This window comes from Symphalangus syndactylus, chromosome 7 (genome assembly GCF_028878055.3).
Source record: "Symphalangus syndactylus isolate Jambi chromosome 7, NHGRI_mSymSyn1-v2.1_pri, whole genome shotgun sequence".
In the NCBI taxonomy this organism is placed as follows: domain Eukaryota; kingdom Metazoa; phylum Chordata; class Mammalia; order Primates; family Hylobatidae; genus Symphalangus; species Symphalangus syndactylus.
Window position 1 is genome coordinate 110,173,247 of NC_072429.2, and position 19,655 is coordinate 110,192,901.

Here is a 19,655-nt window from a genome sequence, read left to right on the forward strand (position 1 = left end):
GATTCTAGTCTCCTACAAATTAGGTAGATTTACCAAAAAAGCAACCTCATTCTTTATTGAGATTGAATCTATACCCAAATGTTCTTTTAATGTAATGTTAAAATAATAATGTCATAAAATGAAAACTTTCTATCTGACATAAAAAATGTGCTGCTATATTAATCACACACAGGTTTTATAAAAATCATTTTTCTTTTGTGATTTTTTTGATTCTATCAATAAAAAATCTTATCATGATGGAACAGTAGATATAATTATTTTATAGTAATGATTTCAATAATTATAACACCAATTCCTAATATTGACCATAATACTATTTACAATTGTTTTTGTTGCATATGATACTAGACACTTAGAATAATGAACTTCTCTCAATTGGATAATTATTGCATCAAAACTTATGGTGTTTTACAAATATTTCAGTTTGTCAGTTGATATACATTAATTTTCCAATTTGGCTTTTTTAAAGGGGAAAATTTCATATGCTAATTTTACCTCTGTTTGTTATCACTATTATGTAATATTACCTTATATTTTGGAGAAAGTTCTATGTTCCAACTATAGTAGTAATTTTCTTCAGAACTGAATTGAATTTATAACAGTAAAAAGACATTCATTCCTCATTGATTAAAGGACTTCTGCTATTTTTTTATGGTGTAGGCTACCAGATGATATTCCACACCCTTTGTTATTCTAGCTTTGTTTTAACTACTTGCATTCACCTAAAGGTGAAAGTCAGGTTAGTTGGCTTTTTAAAGTGGGAATATGAACAAAAGATATATGGAGATGTAGAGAATACTTCACTTCTTATGTATGTTTGTTTCTTATGTTTGCTTCCTGTATTAGTCCGTGTTCATGCTGCTGATAAAGACATACCCGAGACTGGGAAGAAAAAGAGGTTTAATTGGACCACATATGGGAATTGTGGGAGTACAATTCAAGATGAGATTTGGGTGGGAACACAGAGCCAAACTATATCATTCTAGCCTTGGCCCCTCCAAATCGCATGTTCTCACATTTTAAAACCAATCATGCCTTCCCAATAGTCCCCCAAAGTCTTAACTCATTTCAGCATTAGCGCAAAAGTCCACAATTCAAAGTCTCATCTGAGATAAGGTAAGTCCCTTCCACCAATGACCCTGTAAAATCAAAAGCAAGCTAGTTGCTTTCTAGATACAACGAGGGTACAGGTATTGGGTAAATACATCCATTCCAACTGGGAGAAATTGGCCAAAACAAAGGGGTTACCAGGCTCATCCAAGTCTGAAATCCAATGGGGCAGTCAAATTCTAAAGCTCCAAAATTATGTCCTTTGACTCCATGTCTCACATCCAGGTCATACTGATGCAAGAGGTAGGTTCCCATAGTCTTGGGCAGCTCCACCCCTATGGCTTTGCAAGGTATAGTCCCCCTGCTGGCTGCTTTCACAGGCTGGCGTTGTCTGCGGCTTTTCCAGGTGTACGGTGTAAGCTGTTGATGGATCTACCATTCTGGGGTCTGGAGGATGGTGGTCCTCTTCTCACAGCTCCACTAGGTGGTGCCCCAGTAGGGACTCTGTGTGGGGGCTCCAATCCCACATTTCCCTTCTGTACTGACCTAGCAGAGGTTCTCCATGAGGGCTCCCTTCAGCAAACTTTTGACTGGGCATCCAGGCTTTTCCATACATCTTCTGAAGTCTAGATGGAGGTTCCCAAACCTCAATACTTGACTTCTGTGAACCTGCAGGCTCAACACTATGTGGAAGCTGTCAAGGGTTAGGGCTTGCATCCTTTGAAACAATGGGCTGAACTGTACCTTGGCCCCTTTTAGTGGGGTGGCTGGGACGCAGAGCACCTAGTCCCTAGGCTGCACACAACATGGGGATCCTGGGCCTAGCCGACAAAGCCATTTTTTCCTCTACACTTCCTGGTCTGTGGTGGGAAGTGCTGCCATGAAGACCTATGACATGCCCTGGAGACATTTTCCCCATTGTCTTGGGGATTTACATTTGGCTCATTGCTACTTATGCAAATTTCTGTAGCCAGATTGAATTTCTCCTCAAAAAATGTTATTTGTTTGTTTTTGTTTTTGTTTTTGTTTTTCTGCATTGTCGGGCTGCAAATACTCTCAACTTTTTATGCTCTGTTTCCCTTTTAAAATGGAATGCCTTTAACCCAAGTCACCTCTGGAATGTTTGCTGCTTAGAAATTTATTCTACCACATATTCTAGATAATCTCTCTTAAGTTCATAATTCCACAAATCTCTAGGGCAGTAGCAAAATGCCACCAGTCTGCTAAAACATAACAAGAGTCACCTTTGCTCCAGTTCCCAAGAAGTTTCTCATCTCCATCTGAGACCCTCAGCCTGGACTTTATTGTTCATATCACTATCAGCATTTTTGTCAAAGCCATTCAACAAGTCTCTAGGAGGTTCCAATCTTTTCCACATTTTCTTGTCTTCTTCTGATCCCTCCAAACTGTTCCAACCTCCACCTGATACCCAGCTCCAAAGTCACTTCCACATTTTCGGGTATCTTTTTAGCAATGCCTAACTTTACTGGAACAAAATTACTGTGTTAGTATGCTTTCATGCTGCTGATAAAGACATACCTGAGACTGGGAAGAATAAGAGGTTTAATTGGACTTATAGTTCCACATGGCTGGGGAGGCCTCAGAATCATGGCAGGAGGTGAAAAGCACTACTTACATGGCAGTGGCAAGAGAAAATGAGGGATTCAAAAGCAGAAATCCCTGATGAAACCATCAGATCTCCTGAGGCTTATTCACTACCATGAGAACAGTATGGGGGAAACCGCCCCCATGATTCAAATTATCTCCCACCGGGTCCCTCCCACAACATTTGAGAATTATGGGAGTACAATTCAAGATGAGATTTGGATAGGGACACAGAGCCAAACCATATCACTTTCCTATTTTTGCCTTTCTAATCTAGACCAAAAATTTGTCCTTCAAATTTCTTAATTAGTGTCCTCATTAAGATTAACCATTTTGTTACCATGCGTTACTAAATGAGCAAAGCAATTGTGCACGAGTATTGGTGCTAGGAACAAAGAGATTTGCCTGGATTTGGCTGTTACTATTTTTCTGGTAAATGAATAAAAATGAATTCAACTTTGATGTATGGCATAGGTCCACATATTTAACACTTCATAACTATTGTACTGAGTAGTTTTGCAACTCCAGCTATTTATTTTTTTCCCAATCGGATTGACAAAGCAGTCTCTCCAGGCTCTTCTGTTATCTATTATACACAATACATATTTCACTTTACTTACTGAGGACATAAAATGCTTCCTGGGGTTCTTATTGTTTTGAAAAAGATTTCAGTATCTACTATGAGACTACATAAAATATTAGCTTATTAAAATATATAAAAGAATGCAGGATTTCTGTTTGAGTCTATGGGGGAAAACAATTTCTATTCTGCAAGATATCAAGATAATGTAAGTTTTACTTATCCAGATAGCATCTTTAATGATAACATATTTTTGCCTTCTTGTTTTATCATTGTTTTATTATTTCATTTTTGTATGTGTATGGCAAATTAAGGTTTATAATAATATGAAAATTATGAAAATATACTTACATTTAATTTTTAACAACCGTTTCATATCTTTAAGTTACAATTAGATTAACCGTATCATTATTGAAAAAGCAAGATATCAAAATAATGTGAGTTTTACCTATCCAGACAGCATCTTTAATGATACTCTATTTTTGCCTTCTTTTATTATTTCGTTTTTTGCAGATCCTCTCTTAATATTAAAGCAAATATCATATGTGTGTGGCAAATTAAAGTTTATAATAATATGAGAAGTATAAAAATATACTTAGGTTTAATTTTTTAACAACTAGTTCATATCTTCAAGTTACAACCGGATTAACTATCATTATTGGAAAAGCATACAATATTCTGTTTTTATGTATTAAATAGAATCCAGATACCAGCAGATAACATTTAAGACACTTTTCTTCAAAATGAATATTTATTATTAGTTCAGCACATAACCCAGCACTGTTGAATAAATGATAAGGTAGAAAAGTAAAGACATGGACGACCTTTTGCCTTGCGCCTATGGGGGATCTTGGGTAGGGAAGATTTTCCTGCTTCTCCTTCAAAATAGCAGACCTCTGCTTTGCATCAGTGCAGGATTGCGAGAGTGAGTGGATTCCAGACACTCTCTCTGAGTTTGTACTGTTATCACAAAATACCACAGATTGAATAATTTATAAACAATAGAAATGTATTTCTCATAATTTGGGAGGCTGAGAAGTTCAAGATCAAGGGGCCAGGAGGTTTGCTTTCTGCTGGTGTCTTGTTGGTTCTTCCTCTGGAAAGAACACTGTGGATTCACATGACATAAATGACTAAAAGGCAAGAGAGTGCTACCTTTAAGCAGAGCTCTTGAGTAAGGGTGCTAATCCCATTCATCAGGGAAAAGCCTTCGGGACTTATTTACCTCCCAAAGCCACACTTCTTAATGCTGTTGCATTAAGGATTAAGCTTCAGCATGAATTTTGGAAGTGACACCATAATTAAAACCTTAGTTCACTCCCTCAGTGTTAGAAAGCTTTTGTTTGTTTTTGCTTCTTTTTCTTTTTTCTTTTCTTTTTTTCTTTTTTGTTTTTTTTTTTTGAGAGGGAGTCTTGCTCTGTCGCCCAGGCTAGAGTGCAGTGGCGCAATCTTGGCTCACTGCAAGCTCTGCCTCCTGGGTTCACGCCATTCTCCTGCCTCAGCCTCCCTTGTAGCTGGGACTACAGGCGCCTGCCACCATGCCCGGCTAACTTTTTTGGTATTTTTAGCAGAGACGAGGTTTCACCGTGTTAGCCAGATGGTCTCGATCTCCTGACCTCATTATCCGCCCGCCTCAGCCTCCCAAAGTGCTGGGATTACAGGCGTGAGCCACTGCACCCGGACCTGGTTTGCTTTTTATATAAATCTTACAACTGATATGATTTTATATAAATCAAAACAACTCCCTCAGTATAATATTTGCTTTACCAAATAATATATGTTTTAATAAATTTAAAAAAGGAAAAACCAAAATATTAATCTCATAATTTACTCATACGTTTGCCCTGAATATCTTCCAGGTGATTTCAATTAGTATTTAGTGTCATTTTCCTTTAAACTGGCCAACTTCCTTTATCATTTCCTGTAGTAAAACTTTGTTGATGAGAACTTTTCTGTTTTGGTTTTATCTCAGTATGTCTTTATCTTGCCTTGTCTCGTCTTCACTCTTGTGAGATAGCTTTACTGGACATTGAATTCTTACTTCATAATTTGTTTAAACTTTACTGCATGAAATATTTTGTACCAATGTGTTCCCCCTTCCATAATATTTGATTATTTTCCACCTAAGGCAATGTATTGGTTTTTTTAATGTTGCTTCCAAGACTTTCTTTTTAGCATCCACGTCTTACACTTTACCCTAATGTTTCCATCTATCAGCAGATAATTTTGTGTTTATCTTGTTTGTAGTTTGTCAAGTTACTGGATTTGTAAATTAATACTTTCATGAGTTAGAAATTACCAGCCATTATTTCTTCACATACTTTTTTCTGCACCTCTCTCTCTCTCTCTCGTTTCCTTCTGGGATTGCAATTTTGCAATTTTACATCACATTCTATGGCTCCGCTAAACTTTAATGTTCTTTCTATTTTTCTCATTTTTTTTCCCTTTCTGCTCTTTAGATTGGGTAATTTGTATTATTTATTTCTTTTTAGTCACTAGTTCTTTCTCCTTGTATTTTCAATCTTCTGCTCATACCACCAAAATGTTTATTTCAGCAATCATAATATGAAACTTCAGATATTGTTTTTTAGAACTTTTGTTTCTCTGTGGAGATTATCAGTCTCATTCTTCAGAAATGCAACATTATTCTTCAATATTTTGAACAAACTATTATTGGGGCAGAAAATAGGTCCTTTCTTACTTCCCCATCATAAAAATATTGGCCAACATCCCTATAACAAGAAAGGTTAACTGAGAAAAATATAGCAAATGTATTTGATCATAGTTTTATGTGACACAGGAGCCATCAGAATGAAGACCAAAGAAAAAGGAAAAATTATATATTTTTATGCTCAAGTTCAATGAAGTATAGACAGCCAATTAAAAATATGATTGGACAAAAAGTATATGATCTAATACTAACAGACTGAGTGAAGAAACTCAACAAGAGCTCTCTGTTAAGATTTTTATTGGCCTGCCTGTGTTACTTTTTTTTTCTCCTGGTTACAGGGTAGGGGCCTACTGAAATGAGAGTCTTAATTTCTTTAAGGCCAGCTATTACATAAAAATCTGCTGGTAGTAGGTGTTTAGAGTAATATTTTTAGGCATTATGGCTATTACTTTTGAGTAAAATGATTCTGATTTCTCTGACCTGCTTTGGGGCAGAAGGATGCTAGTTTCTATGACTTGCCTGGGTGAGAGACAGGAGGACAGGAGAAGGTCAGAAAGAGACTTTGTTCTCAGGCTGCTTCTTAAACCTCCAGTTTAGGGCATTGTTTTTGGAGTTTTTATGCTACATTTGATGACTTTTAACTGATTTATAACAGCTGCTGTGAAATCGTTGTCTTCCAAATACAACAGGTGATTCCACTTGTAGTCAGTTTCTACCTTTTTTCCTGATTATGGGTTAGTCACACTTTTTCTTTGTTTATCTAGTAGTACTGTTGGTTGAAAACTAGACAATGTAGATGATATGTTGTGGAGATAAGATTCTGTCATGCTTTTCTGAGAATCGTGAAATTTTTATGTAATAGGAAGTCATCTGGCTTCAAACTATAGCTAAATTATTCTTGTAATCTCCTATTCTTTTTTACTTTCCACTGTCTTCTTAGGCTGGTACCCTCTCAGTTACTCCTCTCCTCTCCTGAAAAAAAATATTTACCAAATATTTTTACTCCTCTCCTGAAAAAAATATTTACCAAACAAATCTTATAGCAGATGATAGAGCTCCCTCTCACTGTAGTTTCCTGATCTTTCAGAACTCTCTGGTCTTCAGCTATTTTGTTAGGTATGGACTCTATACTCAACTCTCTGAGTCTTCTTACAAATTGAAGCATGCACCATGTAAAAAAAAATCATATTCATAGCTCCTTGTTCTTTTTTTTTTTTTCCAGGCTGGAATGCAGTGGCACAATCTCGGTTCACTGCAACCTCCACCTCCCAGGTTTTCTCCTGTCTCAGCCTCCTGAGTAGCTGGGATTACAGGTACCTGTCCGGCTAATTTTTTGCATTTTTAGTAGAGATCCCAGGCTGGTCTCAAATTCCTGATCTCAGGTGATTCACCTGCCTCGGCTTCCCAAAGTGCTAGGATTACAGGTGTGAGCCACTGTGCCCATCTGTTCTATCTTTTAAAAGCCAGGCACGGTGGCTCACGCTTGTAATCCCAGCACTTTGGGAGGCCGAGGCGGGCGGATCACGAGGTCAGGAGATCGAGACCACGGTGAAACCCCGTCTCTACCAAAAATACAAAAACATTAGCCGGGCGTGGTGGCGGGCGCCTGTAGTCCCAGCTACTCGGAGAGGCTGAGGCAGGAGAATGGCGTGAACCCGGGAGGCGGAGCTTGCAATGAGCCGAGATTGCGCCACTGCACTCCAGCCTGGGCGACAGAGCGAGACTCCGTCTCAAAAAAAAAAAAAAAAAAAAAAGTGGATTTCTTTCTGGCCTCTGTCTCCTTTTTTAGCATCATGCCTCACCCCAGCTCCTAAGTCAGTATTTTAGTGGCTCAATATGTGATTTTTGGCAGTCTATTCTTTGAATATGTTTCATTTCTCCTGTTTTATCTAGTTTCCAAAGTTTACTATTTAATCCCAGATGATTTCTCAGATCAGAACTCTGATTTCTGGACACTTTTGATGATAAACAATGAGATTATCACACTGCTGTTTTCCATGTCCATACCTATGGAATTTGATAAGCATCCTTTTACTAGAAACCCATAAATTTTTAATTCCTCCAATTTATTTCTGTTGCAATTTTTGGAATTAACTGTCTGGCTTCTATCTGTATTTGGCTACTAACTATCTTTAAATATTTTTAAATGTCTTCCAGTTTTTTTTATTTTATGTATTTATTTATTTTTGAAACAGTCTCTGTTACCCAGGCTGGAATGCAGTGGTGTGATCTCAGATCACTGCAACCTCTGCCTCCCAGGCTTAAGTGATTCTTCCACTTCAGCCTCCCAAGTAGCCGTAACTACAGATTCATGCCACCATGCCCAGCTAATTTTGATATTTTTTGTAGAGATGGGGTTCATCATCTTTTCAGGCTGATCCCCAGCTCTTGGGCTCAAGAATCCACCTGTCTTGGTTTCCCAAAGTTCTGGGTTTATAGCTGTGAGCTGCTGCTCCCAGCCTGTAATATTTTATTTATAGTCTAAGTTCTTTAGATATTTATACTACTCTTGGAGAGATAAGAAATGGCAGATGAATGTATTTATTATGTTGCATATAATCTCTGAAGTGACTTTGTCAGCCATTTTCCATGTAGAAACCTTTGATATTCTACCTATTTAAAAGTCAACTTAAGTGTTTCTGCTCAAGACATCCAAGAATGAGGTTTGGAAAACAAACTCTGTTCTGGGGCCATGGTTACACTAAGCAGTCACAGCAATATTCTTAATGTATAAAGTGGGGTTTTGGACACTAGGTCAAGACAGAGCATTGACATGTAAAGCAGGACACAAAGCATTGCAATTTTCATCCTGAACTCAAGAGATTCTTATATCTGACAGGACTCTTTATCTGACTAGGGAATAGACATCATTTCTCTAAGAAAGATGTAATATGTAAAAAGATGTAATATGTTCCTAGACAATGACAAAAAAAAAAAAGAAACAGGCAACCTCCTTAGGGACATAAGCACGACTTAAGTTACCTTATACTCACTTTGTATTAGCAAGGCTGTCACTATTATTCTAATTTACTATCACATAAGGCAACACTGCCATTTGCTTAATTTCTAAGTTATGCCTCCATGAATACATACCTCTTAAAGTTTTCTGTGACCCAATACTGTGCTACCCTACTTGGGATAAAACAACTCCATATAATTCCAATCTACTTTTTAAATTTAGGACAAACAACTTTAGGAACAAATAATTTCTCAAGCCATTTTATAGGAATATATATCCCCTCTTAGCCCTCATAGAATTTGTAAGTTATAATACTTAGTTGATATATTTAATATGTAAACTTTCTTTGCTGGTTATTAAAAAAATGTTACTTATATAAAATATTTTACACTAAAATAGATTTAATACCTTTCAGAGGAGAGATTGTGTATTAGATATCTTTGATCATCTTCAAGTTATTTTACAAAACGTTTCCAAAATAGAAACATTCAGTAATTATTTTGTATTCTGTTTGGAGAGCAAGGGATATGGAAGTCCTATTTATCAGACAACCACTCAAGTACCACTTAAAATCCTTTCAGAATCACTACTTAATCCAGCCAAAGCTATGGCAACCATTTCTTTGCAATTGTAGACCAGCCATTTGGTGATGTTAACTCTCCTGCTGTCAGTCTTAAGTAGTCACCAGGGAGAGCTTTAGTTGTCTGGATGTTGCACAAAACTTAATGCTGATCCACTATATTTGTGACATCATGCTAATTAGATTTAGTGAGAAAGAAATGGCAAGATTTCTAAATGCTTTAGTAAAATACATACATGTCAGATGATACTGGATAAACACCACAAAGATTCTGAGACCAATTGTGCAGAGGAGGTCTGATGGAATTTTGTCATTTGATGCATTCTGAGATAAGGTAAGTGAAGAGATAAGTTGCCGCACTTTGAATTTTCTGCCACTAATAAAAAACAAGAGTACTTAATTTTGGGGAAATTCTGAGAATTCAGTGAATTTTTACCACACTTACATATATATACTACTTCTACCCATTTATGGGTTATTCAGGATACTGATTAAATTTGATTGCAAGTAGGAGTAAAATCTACTCTGCAGTTCAGGCAATTGTTTAAAAGACTTGCCATTTAGGGCATTAATATGGCTTAGAATTGTGTCCCCACCCAAATCTCACCTAGAATTGTAATAATCCCCACATGTCTTGAGAGGGAACTGGTGGAGGTAACTGAGTCATGGAGGTGGGTTTTTCCCATGCTGCTCTAGTGATTGGGAATAAGTCTCATGAGACCTGATGGTTTTATAAATGGGAGTTACCCTGAACAAGTTATTTTGCCTGCTGCCATGTAAGATGTGACTTTCTCCTCATTTGCCTTCCGCCATGATTGTGGGGCCTCCCCAGCCATGTGGAACTGTGAGTCAACTCAACCTCTTTCCTTTATAAATTACCCAGTCTTAGGTATGCATGTATTAGCAGTGTGAGAACAGAGTAATACAGTAAATTGTTACAGGTAGAGTAAGGTGCCATTGTAAAGACACCTGAAAATGTGGAAGCGACTTTGGAACTGGGTAACAGGCAGAGGTTGGAACAGTTTGGAGGGCTCAGAAGAAGACAGGAAAATGTGGGAAAGTCTGGAACTTCCTAGAGACTTGTTGAATGGCTTTGAACAAAATGCTGATAGTGATATGGACAATGAAATCCAGGCTGAGGTGGTCTCAGATGGAGATGAGAAACTTATTGGGAATTAGAATAAAGGTGACTCTTCCTATATTTTAGCAAAGAGATTGGCAGCATTTTGCCCCTACTCTAGAGATCTGAGGAACTTTGAACTTGTGAGAGATGATTTGGGGTATCTGGTGGAAGAAATTTCTAAGTGGCAAAGCATTCAAGAGGTGACAGAGAATAAAAGTTTGGAAAACTTGCAGCCTGATGATTCAGTAGAAAAGAAAAATCCATTTTCTAGGGAGAAATTCAAGCTGGCTGCAGAAATTTGCATAAGTAGCGAGGAGCCAAATGTTAATTGCCAGGACAATAGTGAAAATGTCTCCAAGGCATGTCAGAGGTCTTCACAGAAGCTCCTCCCATCACAGGGGTGAGGCGTCTAGGAGGGAAAACTGGAGTGGTTTCCCCAGCTCCTTGCTGCTTTGTGTGTCTCCAGACTTGGTGCCGTAAGTCCCAGAGTGTCTAAAAGGGGCCAATGTACAGCTCAGGCTGATACTTCAGTGGGTGCAAGCTCCAAGCCTTGGTAGCTTACATTTGCTAATCCTGACGGTGCACAGAAGTCAAGAATTGAGGTTTGGGAACCTCTGCCTGGATTTCAGAGGATGTACCGAAATGCCTGGATTTCCAGGCAGAAGTCTGCTGCAGGGGCAGAGCCCTCATGGAGAACCTCTGCTAGGGCAGTGTGGAAGGGAACTGTGGGGTCAAAGCCCCCACACAGAGTCCCCACTGGGTCACTGACCATAAGAAGAGAGCCACTGTCCTCCAGACCCCAGAATGGTAGATTCACTGACAACTTGTACTGTGTGCCTGGAAAAGCCACAAACACTCAACTCCATCTTGTGAAAGCAGCTGTGAGGATGGCTGTACGCTGCAAAGCTACAGAGACAGAGCTGCACAAGGCCGTGAGTGCCTACCTCTTGCATCAGCATGACCTGGATGTGAGACATGGAGTCAAAGGAGATCATTTTGGAGCTTTAAGATTTGACTCCCCTATTGGGCTTCAGACTTGCATGAGGCCTGTAGTCCCTTTGTTTTGGCCAATTTCTCTCATTTGGAATGGGTGTATTTACCCAATACCTGTGAAATGCCTAACCTTGTTTCTACTTCAACTCATTACTTTGAATTTTGTCCTGCTTGTCTCTTTAAATCACCTAGCCCTGCTTCTCATGTAAATAAGACCTCTCTAGCTAGGAAAGCTGGACAAACTCCAATTTACCCCTTAATTTACAAGACACTAAGGCTCCTCACCCAACCCCCTTTCGTGAGGAGTTGGCCTGGGTAAACAGATCCTCAGCATTTCAAAGGAGCCCAATTAACTGATAAGGTACCAACACCAACAATGTATGAAGTTCCCCAGGAATTTGCTCCAAGAGATAACAACATAAAACCTTGAGTTCCTGTCTGGCATAAACCCTATATCTAATTATAATGAAAGATTTAGAACCTTGCACCTGGTACCGTTGCTCTTCTTGTAACCATTTGTCTTTTAAGTTGTTTATCACTCTGTAACCATTTTGATTCCTTTGATTCTTGCATGTTTTTACTTCTGTAGAATTACTACATTTGAGTCCCCCTCCCCTTTCTAAACCTAGATATACAAGTTAATCGAGCCCCTTCCTCGTGGCCGAGAGAATTTTGAGCATTAGCCGTCTCTTTGGCCGCCGGCTTAATAAAGGTCTTAATTCGTCTCGAAGTGTGGCATTTTACTTAACTCGCCTGGGTACAACACCTGTACTCTCATTGTATCTGGGAAGTAACTAACTTGCTTTTGGTTTTATAGGCTCATAAGTGGAAGGGACTTGCCTTGTCTCAGATGAGACTTTGGACTTGGACTTGTGGATTAATGCTGGATTATGTTAAGACTTTGGGGGACTGTGTGAGGGCATGATTGTGTCCTGAAATGTGAGGACATGAAATTTGGGAGGGGTCAGGGGCAGAATGATATGGTTTGCCTCTGTGTCCCCACCCAGTTTTCACCTTAAATTGTAATAATCTCCACATGTCTCCACACAGGGCCAGGTGGAAATAATTAAATCATGGGGGCAGCTTCCCCCATACTGTTCTCCTGATAGTAAGTCAGTCTCATGAGATCTGATGGTTTTATAAATAGGAGTTCCCCTGAACAAGCTGTCTTGCCTGCTGCCATGTAAGATGTGATTTTGCTCCTCATTCACCTTCTTTCATGACTGTGAGGCCTCCCCAGCCATGTGGACCTGTGAGTCAATTAAACCTCTTTTCTTTATAAATTATCCCGCCTTGGGTATGCCTTTATTAGCAGTGTGAGAACAGACTTGTTTGGCAAGAAAATTTAGGTTACTATGTGACAAAGGCTGTCCAATAAAAGGTGGGTATTTCACCTATTTACTGAATTGTTGATTTGATAATTATGCAGCTTACCATTGAATGATAGATTTGATTCATCTAGGAACAGTTCCAAGCAAATTCAGAAGACACAAATGAAGCTGTTGCATTGATGCCTCTCCCTCAGTTCACTTTTATTTTTCTTTCTGAAATGTTCTCCCTAATGAATTGTTGAAAGCTTCAAGTACTGTTATTACATAGTTCAACATAATTTGTTTATGCTAGTTGTATATTGACCAAAATCTTCTTAAAAATTCCCCTCAGTTTGAGGCAGTTTTAGATAGGCTTCATCTGGACTCTAGTCCCTTGGCATCCTTTTTCTTAGAGCATTTACTTTAACATCAACAACAACAAAAACCTTGTAATTGCAAATGATTTATCACTTTATTTGCACTGTACATCCTTTCCCAGTCTCTTGCCAGAGTTACAATTCAGGAATGTCTTTGTCAAGGCCCTAGAAGTCATCCTTATGAAACATAATCATCTTAAAAGGCAGTACCTATTTTCTACAGGAAGGTTAAGAGCCTTATTTCAATCAGTATCAAAAAGCAAATATATACAGCCTAATCACATTGATCAACATCCCCTAACACCTTCTAGTACTTCTTTTCATTAGCTCACCCCACCATTTGAAAACACTACTATCTTTTGTTCCAGTAAAGTTGAGTTGAATTTCTCTTCCCTGCTGTTAAGTCATAAAGTCTTTCTTGCTGATTTAGCTCTTCTCTTATACATTTTTTCTTTAGTAAGAATGGCTATAGCAGTAAAACGTGACAAAAAGGTGGCAGAAGATAACTCTGGTGACAGGGAAGAGACACAATGTTTTTCATTTTAAATGAAAAAGTGATCTGAGAGAGTAGTTACACACTGACACCTGTGACAGATAGGGCAATGGAAAGTGTCTTGTCTGATCAAGATCCTGGGGGAAATTAATATTGTAATACTGAGACAAAGAGATCTGAAAAAGAAGAATGTAGATGAATGGATTAGAGTAAGCACAACATATACAGTTTAGGTGAATTACATTAATACCCACTAAGAAACCATTCATCACAGAGATGACACTCGAAAACCAAATAGGGTCAATTTGGCCTCTGTGTGCCAGTTTGCCTTTTTCCTCGTTCATTCCCATATCAGTAAAATAGGCCCAGGAAGGGAATATCTATTTTGACAGGGACGGAGGTTGTGTACGAGTCCAAGAACTATTGACTTTCTCTCACCAGTGCCAATCTGGCTATTATCCCTGATGAATGCCAAAATTGCCAGCAACAAAATCAGACACTGAGCCCTTTGGGCAAATTCTCCTGGGTCACTGAAAAAGCCAGACTGAACATTCAGTGACACGAGGCCTGAAAAAACACTGAGGCTGAACCAGTAAAATGAGGGACGCAGGCTAACAGCTTGAACACATGATGGTTTCTTGCCCAACCTTGAGAGGTAGGAGATTTTATCTGTCTTTCCTTCTCCCAGCTGTTGTGAGTCTTCATGTGTGCACCAAGGGTAACAGAATTTGTTGCCCCTCCTGAAGAAACTTAACTTTTTTTTTTTTTGTTATTCAGAGTAGAAAGAACCAGGCAAGATACTGTGCCTTTCTTACAGCAATATCACTCTCCTCCTCACTCCTGCACCAGCAAGAGAAGCTTTTTCTGTACTCTCCCAGCCCTCGATCTTTCTCATGAGAACTCAGTGAGATCTTTGGAGAATAGCCTTCAACTTTGTACAAATTCCTCTGGGCTTCTATACTCACATACTAGATCACATTTGGCCTTTGGCAATTCAGTAAATATTTTAGCAATTTCTTCTTTCCTGCCTGTCTGAAGACTGTCTTCCTGCTGCTGCCAAAGGTTTGCAGTACTTATTTATGGTGCTGACTTCTTTAGCTTTCAGGCTGGTTGATTGTCATATGAACTCAGATCTCTGCTAGGTTTAGAAAAAGTTATTATTTTATAGATTATCCAGCTGTGTTTAGTTGTCAGGGTGGGAATGATGTACTTTCTGGTTTTCTACATGCTATGCAGGAGATGGAAGTGTTTGCCTTCAGCATTTCCTGCAGTGCAGTTCTCCAGGCATCATCATCTCTCGCTTTTGCCCATCTGTTAATGTCTTTATTTCACATTCCCTTTTAAAGCATACATTAACTATATATTTAAAGAGTTGGTTGACAGTTCTTTCTTTTCTTTTGGCACATTAAAGATGTTTCTTTACTGTTATTTGAATTATTTTCTAATGAGAAGTCTCAGGTCAGACTTTAAGATTGTTCATTTGTATGCCTTGTATTTTCATATCAATGTTCTAACTTTTTTTCTGTATATCTTTCCTTTATGAATTTGATTATGATGTGATTTTGTGTTATATTCTTTGGATATATTTTACTTAGTGTTTGTTGAGCTCCTTGCTTCGGTACATTTTCCTTCAAACCAAGAAACTTTTAGGGTATTTATTCATATATATTCTTATGTGCCCCTCCCTTAGGGAACTATGGTAACATTTATATTAGGTGGCTTGATAAGGTACCACAGATTAGTGACAATCTGTTTATATATATATATTTTTTTCCTTTCTCTCTTTGCGATTCAGTTTATGTAGGTGCTATTGTTGTCACATAGCTTAGTGATTTTTCCTTCCGCCACCTCTCATGTGATCTAATCTAATTAAGAAAAATTTCACTTAAGACATTTCATTTTTCATTTCTACCTTTTCCATCTGTTTCTTATTCTATTCTTGTTATATTCATGCATTGTTAAAAGTATCGGGCACATTTATATTAGCTATAGCTCCTTAAAGTCATTGCTTGTCAGTCCCATCTTCTGTCATTTTTTAAGTCCTTTTGCCAGTTGTTTTCGTTAATTCATATTTTTCTCCTGATTACGAGTAAATTTTTTTCTGTTTCTTTAGTTTATAATAATATATGATTAGATGCCAGGCATTGTTGTTAGATTGTTGCAGTTTAGGTTTGTTTTTCTTCCTTTAATGTAGCTATCAAGTTACTAGCAAATCAGATCGACTATTAAGGAGCTTGTTTATAAATTTTGTTAGGGATGTCTGCAGTGGTCTTTACTTGGCTTAATTTACCCTTACTACTAAAGCATGTTTATTCCTAGTTCTCTACTGATTGCTCCAACTGCTCAACAAGCTCTCTTGATTCTGGCTATATGAACTTAATCTTCTCACACTCTACGTGAGCTCTGAGAATCAGTCATTATTGGCAGCTGTTTGTATGTTTGCTTGTTTTGGGGGGACTGGTGGCATTTATGCATGATCAGAATATTTTACATCAAAGAATCCAGATGATTTATTGTGGTTTAGCTCTTACTCTGTATGTTTCCCTCATTTCAGATATTATGCCTACAATTTCCAGGTACTATTTTACATTTCAAATTCCAGTCTCTATCTCCAAAGCTCTGAGATGGCCATTGTCTACTTAGGCTTCTCCTTTCTGAGGCGTGGATTGAAAAACATCCCCAGGCAAGAAACCAGGGCAATGTTAATATGCACCTCCTGTTTTTGGGGGCTTTTTTCACTTTCAGGGATCACAGTCATGTCTGCTTGCTGTGCAATAACTGTTCGGTTTTCTAAGTTTTTAATGCATATGGTAAATCTAGTTTCAGTTACTCTACTACTTTTATAGTTCAGGTAACTGAGAAAAAGAACATGTAAGTATTTCCCCAAGGTCAATTTGTCAGAAGATTTTACAAAGGCAAAAGTGTTTTCTGGCATGTTTGGGATCTGGATCTCAGGAAAAGAAGAGTTGAAAATCTAGGGGAGAAATTTTCTTTAAATTGATTCAGGTGAAATGGCACACAATACTTCTATTTAGTTTTCAGTTGTATGAACTTAGACGTATGATCAAAAGTAACAATTTGTTTAAAGAGATGAAAAATATATTTTATATCTAGATAGCCATAGGTCTAGGTTATTCTCTATTACTGTGCAAGAAAGAAGGAAACAAATTTAATCAATAATTCCACAATTAATTATGGCATATTCTAAAACTTATTCTATGCATATTAAATTTTACACTAAATAGATGGTATAAATTACTCTTTAATACAAAATATACTGTATATGATTAATTTTAATTTATTGATGGAAATTTCATTTTGAAGACATTGGACAGTACATTTTAAAAAATTTTCTAACCCTAAAGAGATTTTATACATTATTATATTTTATTTGTATATTTATGGGCCTGGAATTTATAGAGTTGAAAGTCAGGTCAATTTTTAAAATTTTGTTTTAATAAGTTTAGATCTCTCTGCCTTGTATTTGCGGGAAGAAAACATTTTCTGACATTCTTCCAGTAGAGTGGAGCTTATTTATTTATTTATTTATTTTTTAACCAGAGCAGGATCCTGTGTACAAACTAGTTTCTTTTTTCTCCTCTATGAGTTAACAGTTTTTGCTTCTGTCCCACCCTCAAAAATAGTGTACTTCTGGCTGGGCGCGGTGGCTCACGCTTGTAATCCCAGCACTTTGGGAGGCCGAGGCGGGCGGATCACGAGGTCAGGAGATCGAGACCACGGTGAAACCCCGTCGCTACTAAAAATACAAAAAAAAAAAAAAAAAAAGTGTACTTCTGCCAAAGACTGGAAATATAAGGGTTTACTACCCTTCACTCTGTGCCAAAATATCATTGCTTGTTTTAGAACAAAGATTTTGGTCAGGTAAGGGGTAAGTATACTCCTAATTATAAAAGTTCTTTATGTATGATTCATCTTTTTATTATTTAAATATTTGCTAGAATCCAGCAATTATGCTATTTGGGCCTGAGTTTTCATTGTAAAATTATGTTCAAGAGTAAATTCTATTTATTTAGAAAGATAAAACTACTCAGATTTACTATTTCTTCTTATTTCAGTTTGATAATTTATGTTTTAGAAGAAACTTGCTTAGATAAATTAAAAAATCATATGGCACCCATTAGTTTATATAATCACCCATTATCAGTTTAAATTCTATAGTATCTCTAGTGCTGTCTGATGTTTATTTTTTCATGCTGGTAATTTTTGTCTCTCTCCTTTTTTTCCTTAATAAGTGAAATTAGAATTTTATCAATTTTGTTAGTCTTTCCAGAGAACTAGCTTTTCGTTTTATAGGTTTTCTCTATTATTCATTTTTCCCATTAATTTATTCCCACTCTTTTTTTTCAATATATTTTTGTTTTTCCTTTATCCACTTTGGATTTATTTGGGCTTTTTTTTTTTTCAGGCTTTCTAAGATGTATGCCTATTTCATTGATGTTTATGTGTTTCTTCTTTTCCACCAGAAATATTTAAAGATATACCTATTCTTCTAATGGCTGGTTAATTTCATAGCATAAAAGTTTGCGTTTTGTTTTCATTTACACTGTTAGACTATTTCCTAATTTCCTCTGTGATTTTTTTCTTTGGTCCATAGTTGACAGCACTGTTCATATCTTCTTTATATTTATTTTTCCTCTCTATTTATTTTATAAATTACTGAGTTGGGGTGCAAAATTCTGTGGACTTTTAATTTTGTACTCTAGGTGCATGAAATTTTGTTTCATGTATTTTGAAATTCTCTTTTTAAGTACACACTTATTTAAGATTATTGTATCTCCTTGATTAATCAATTATTTTGTTACACATGTCCTCTTAATCTGTGATAATACTCACAGTTTTGTAGTCTATTTTTCTGACTTTCGCATAGCCACACCAATTTTCATAGTGTTTGCTTTTTTTTTTTTTCATGTTTTTACTTTCCAAATGTACTTAATAAAAAAAAAATACATGTATAGTTGGGTCTTGCTTTTATCTGAAAGTCTCTGATTTTTCATAAAATGCTTATATTTATTTTTATTCTTACAAAGTATTAAATGTTTATAAATCTTAGTCTTAAGGCTTTTTAATTGAAAACTTTACTTCCATCTTATTTAATGTAACTATATGGATGGATTGAATTAACTGCTTTGCTGTTTATTCTTTCTTCTTTTTTCATCTGACTCATTTTTTAATTCTTCTTCAATTCCTTTTGAACAATAAGGCTTAAAATTCATACTGGCTGGCTGCTCATCTCCAGGCTTCCCACAGAGCTGCTCTGGCTCAATTAATAGAGGGTCTCTTGCATTCCTTTCTACCTGCTGAACAGTCTGTTTCCTTTCACTGTTCCTCTTCAATTTCAGAGTTTCAGACATCTTCTCTCCCTTTACAGTACAAATAAAATAAAAGCCTTAATATCCGAAAAAGTGTAGATGCTTACCCTAGTCCTATATTTCTTCTCTACCTTCAAGCATAATTCCAATTACCTTTCTAGAAATTATACCTGCTTTGTCTACTGGAGACAGTCAGCTGAATCATCGAGTTCTTGCAGAATCATTGAGCTTTAGCACCCAAGGGCCCTGAGACAGTTGTATTCAACAATGTCGTTGCATGAAAGAAGGCACTAGCACAGAGAGGGGTAACACCTGACTGAAGTCACAGCATTAGCAGCATAGCTGAGGCTAGGACGGGTGCTCCAAGCTGGATGCTCCCTTTACTCCTCTGCTTCTTGCAGGGGGTGCTCTGGGGATCATTGTCTTCAATGCTTATTGGACCAGCTGTATCTCAGGTGAATCAGCCTCAAAAGAATTGTTAAGGATAAAATAATATGCACTTCAGAGGCCCCAAGAGAAAGCTGCTTGTAAGATAAAGAAAGAGGCAGATCCTGCTTCTTGCCCTGTCCCTCCCTCTGTCCCCT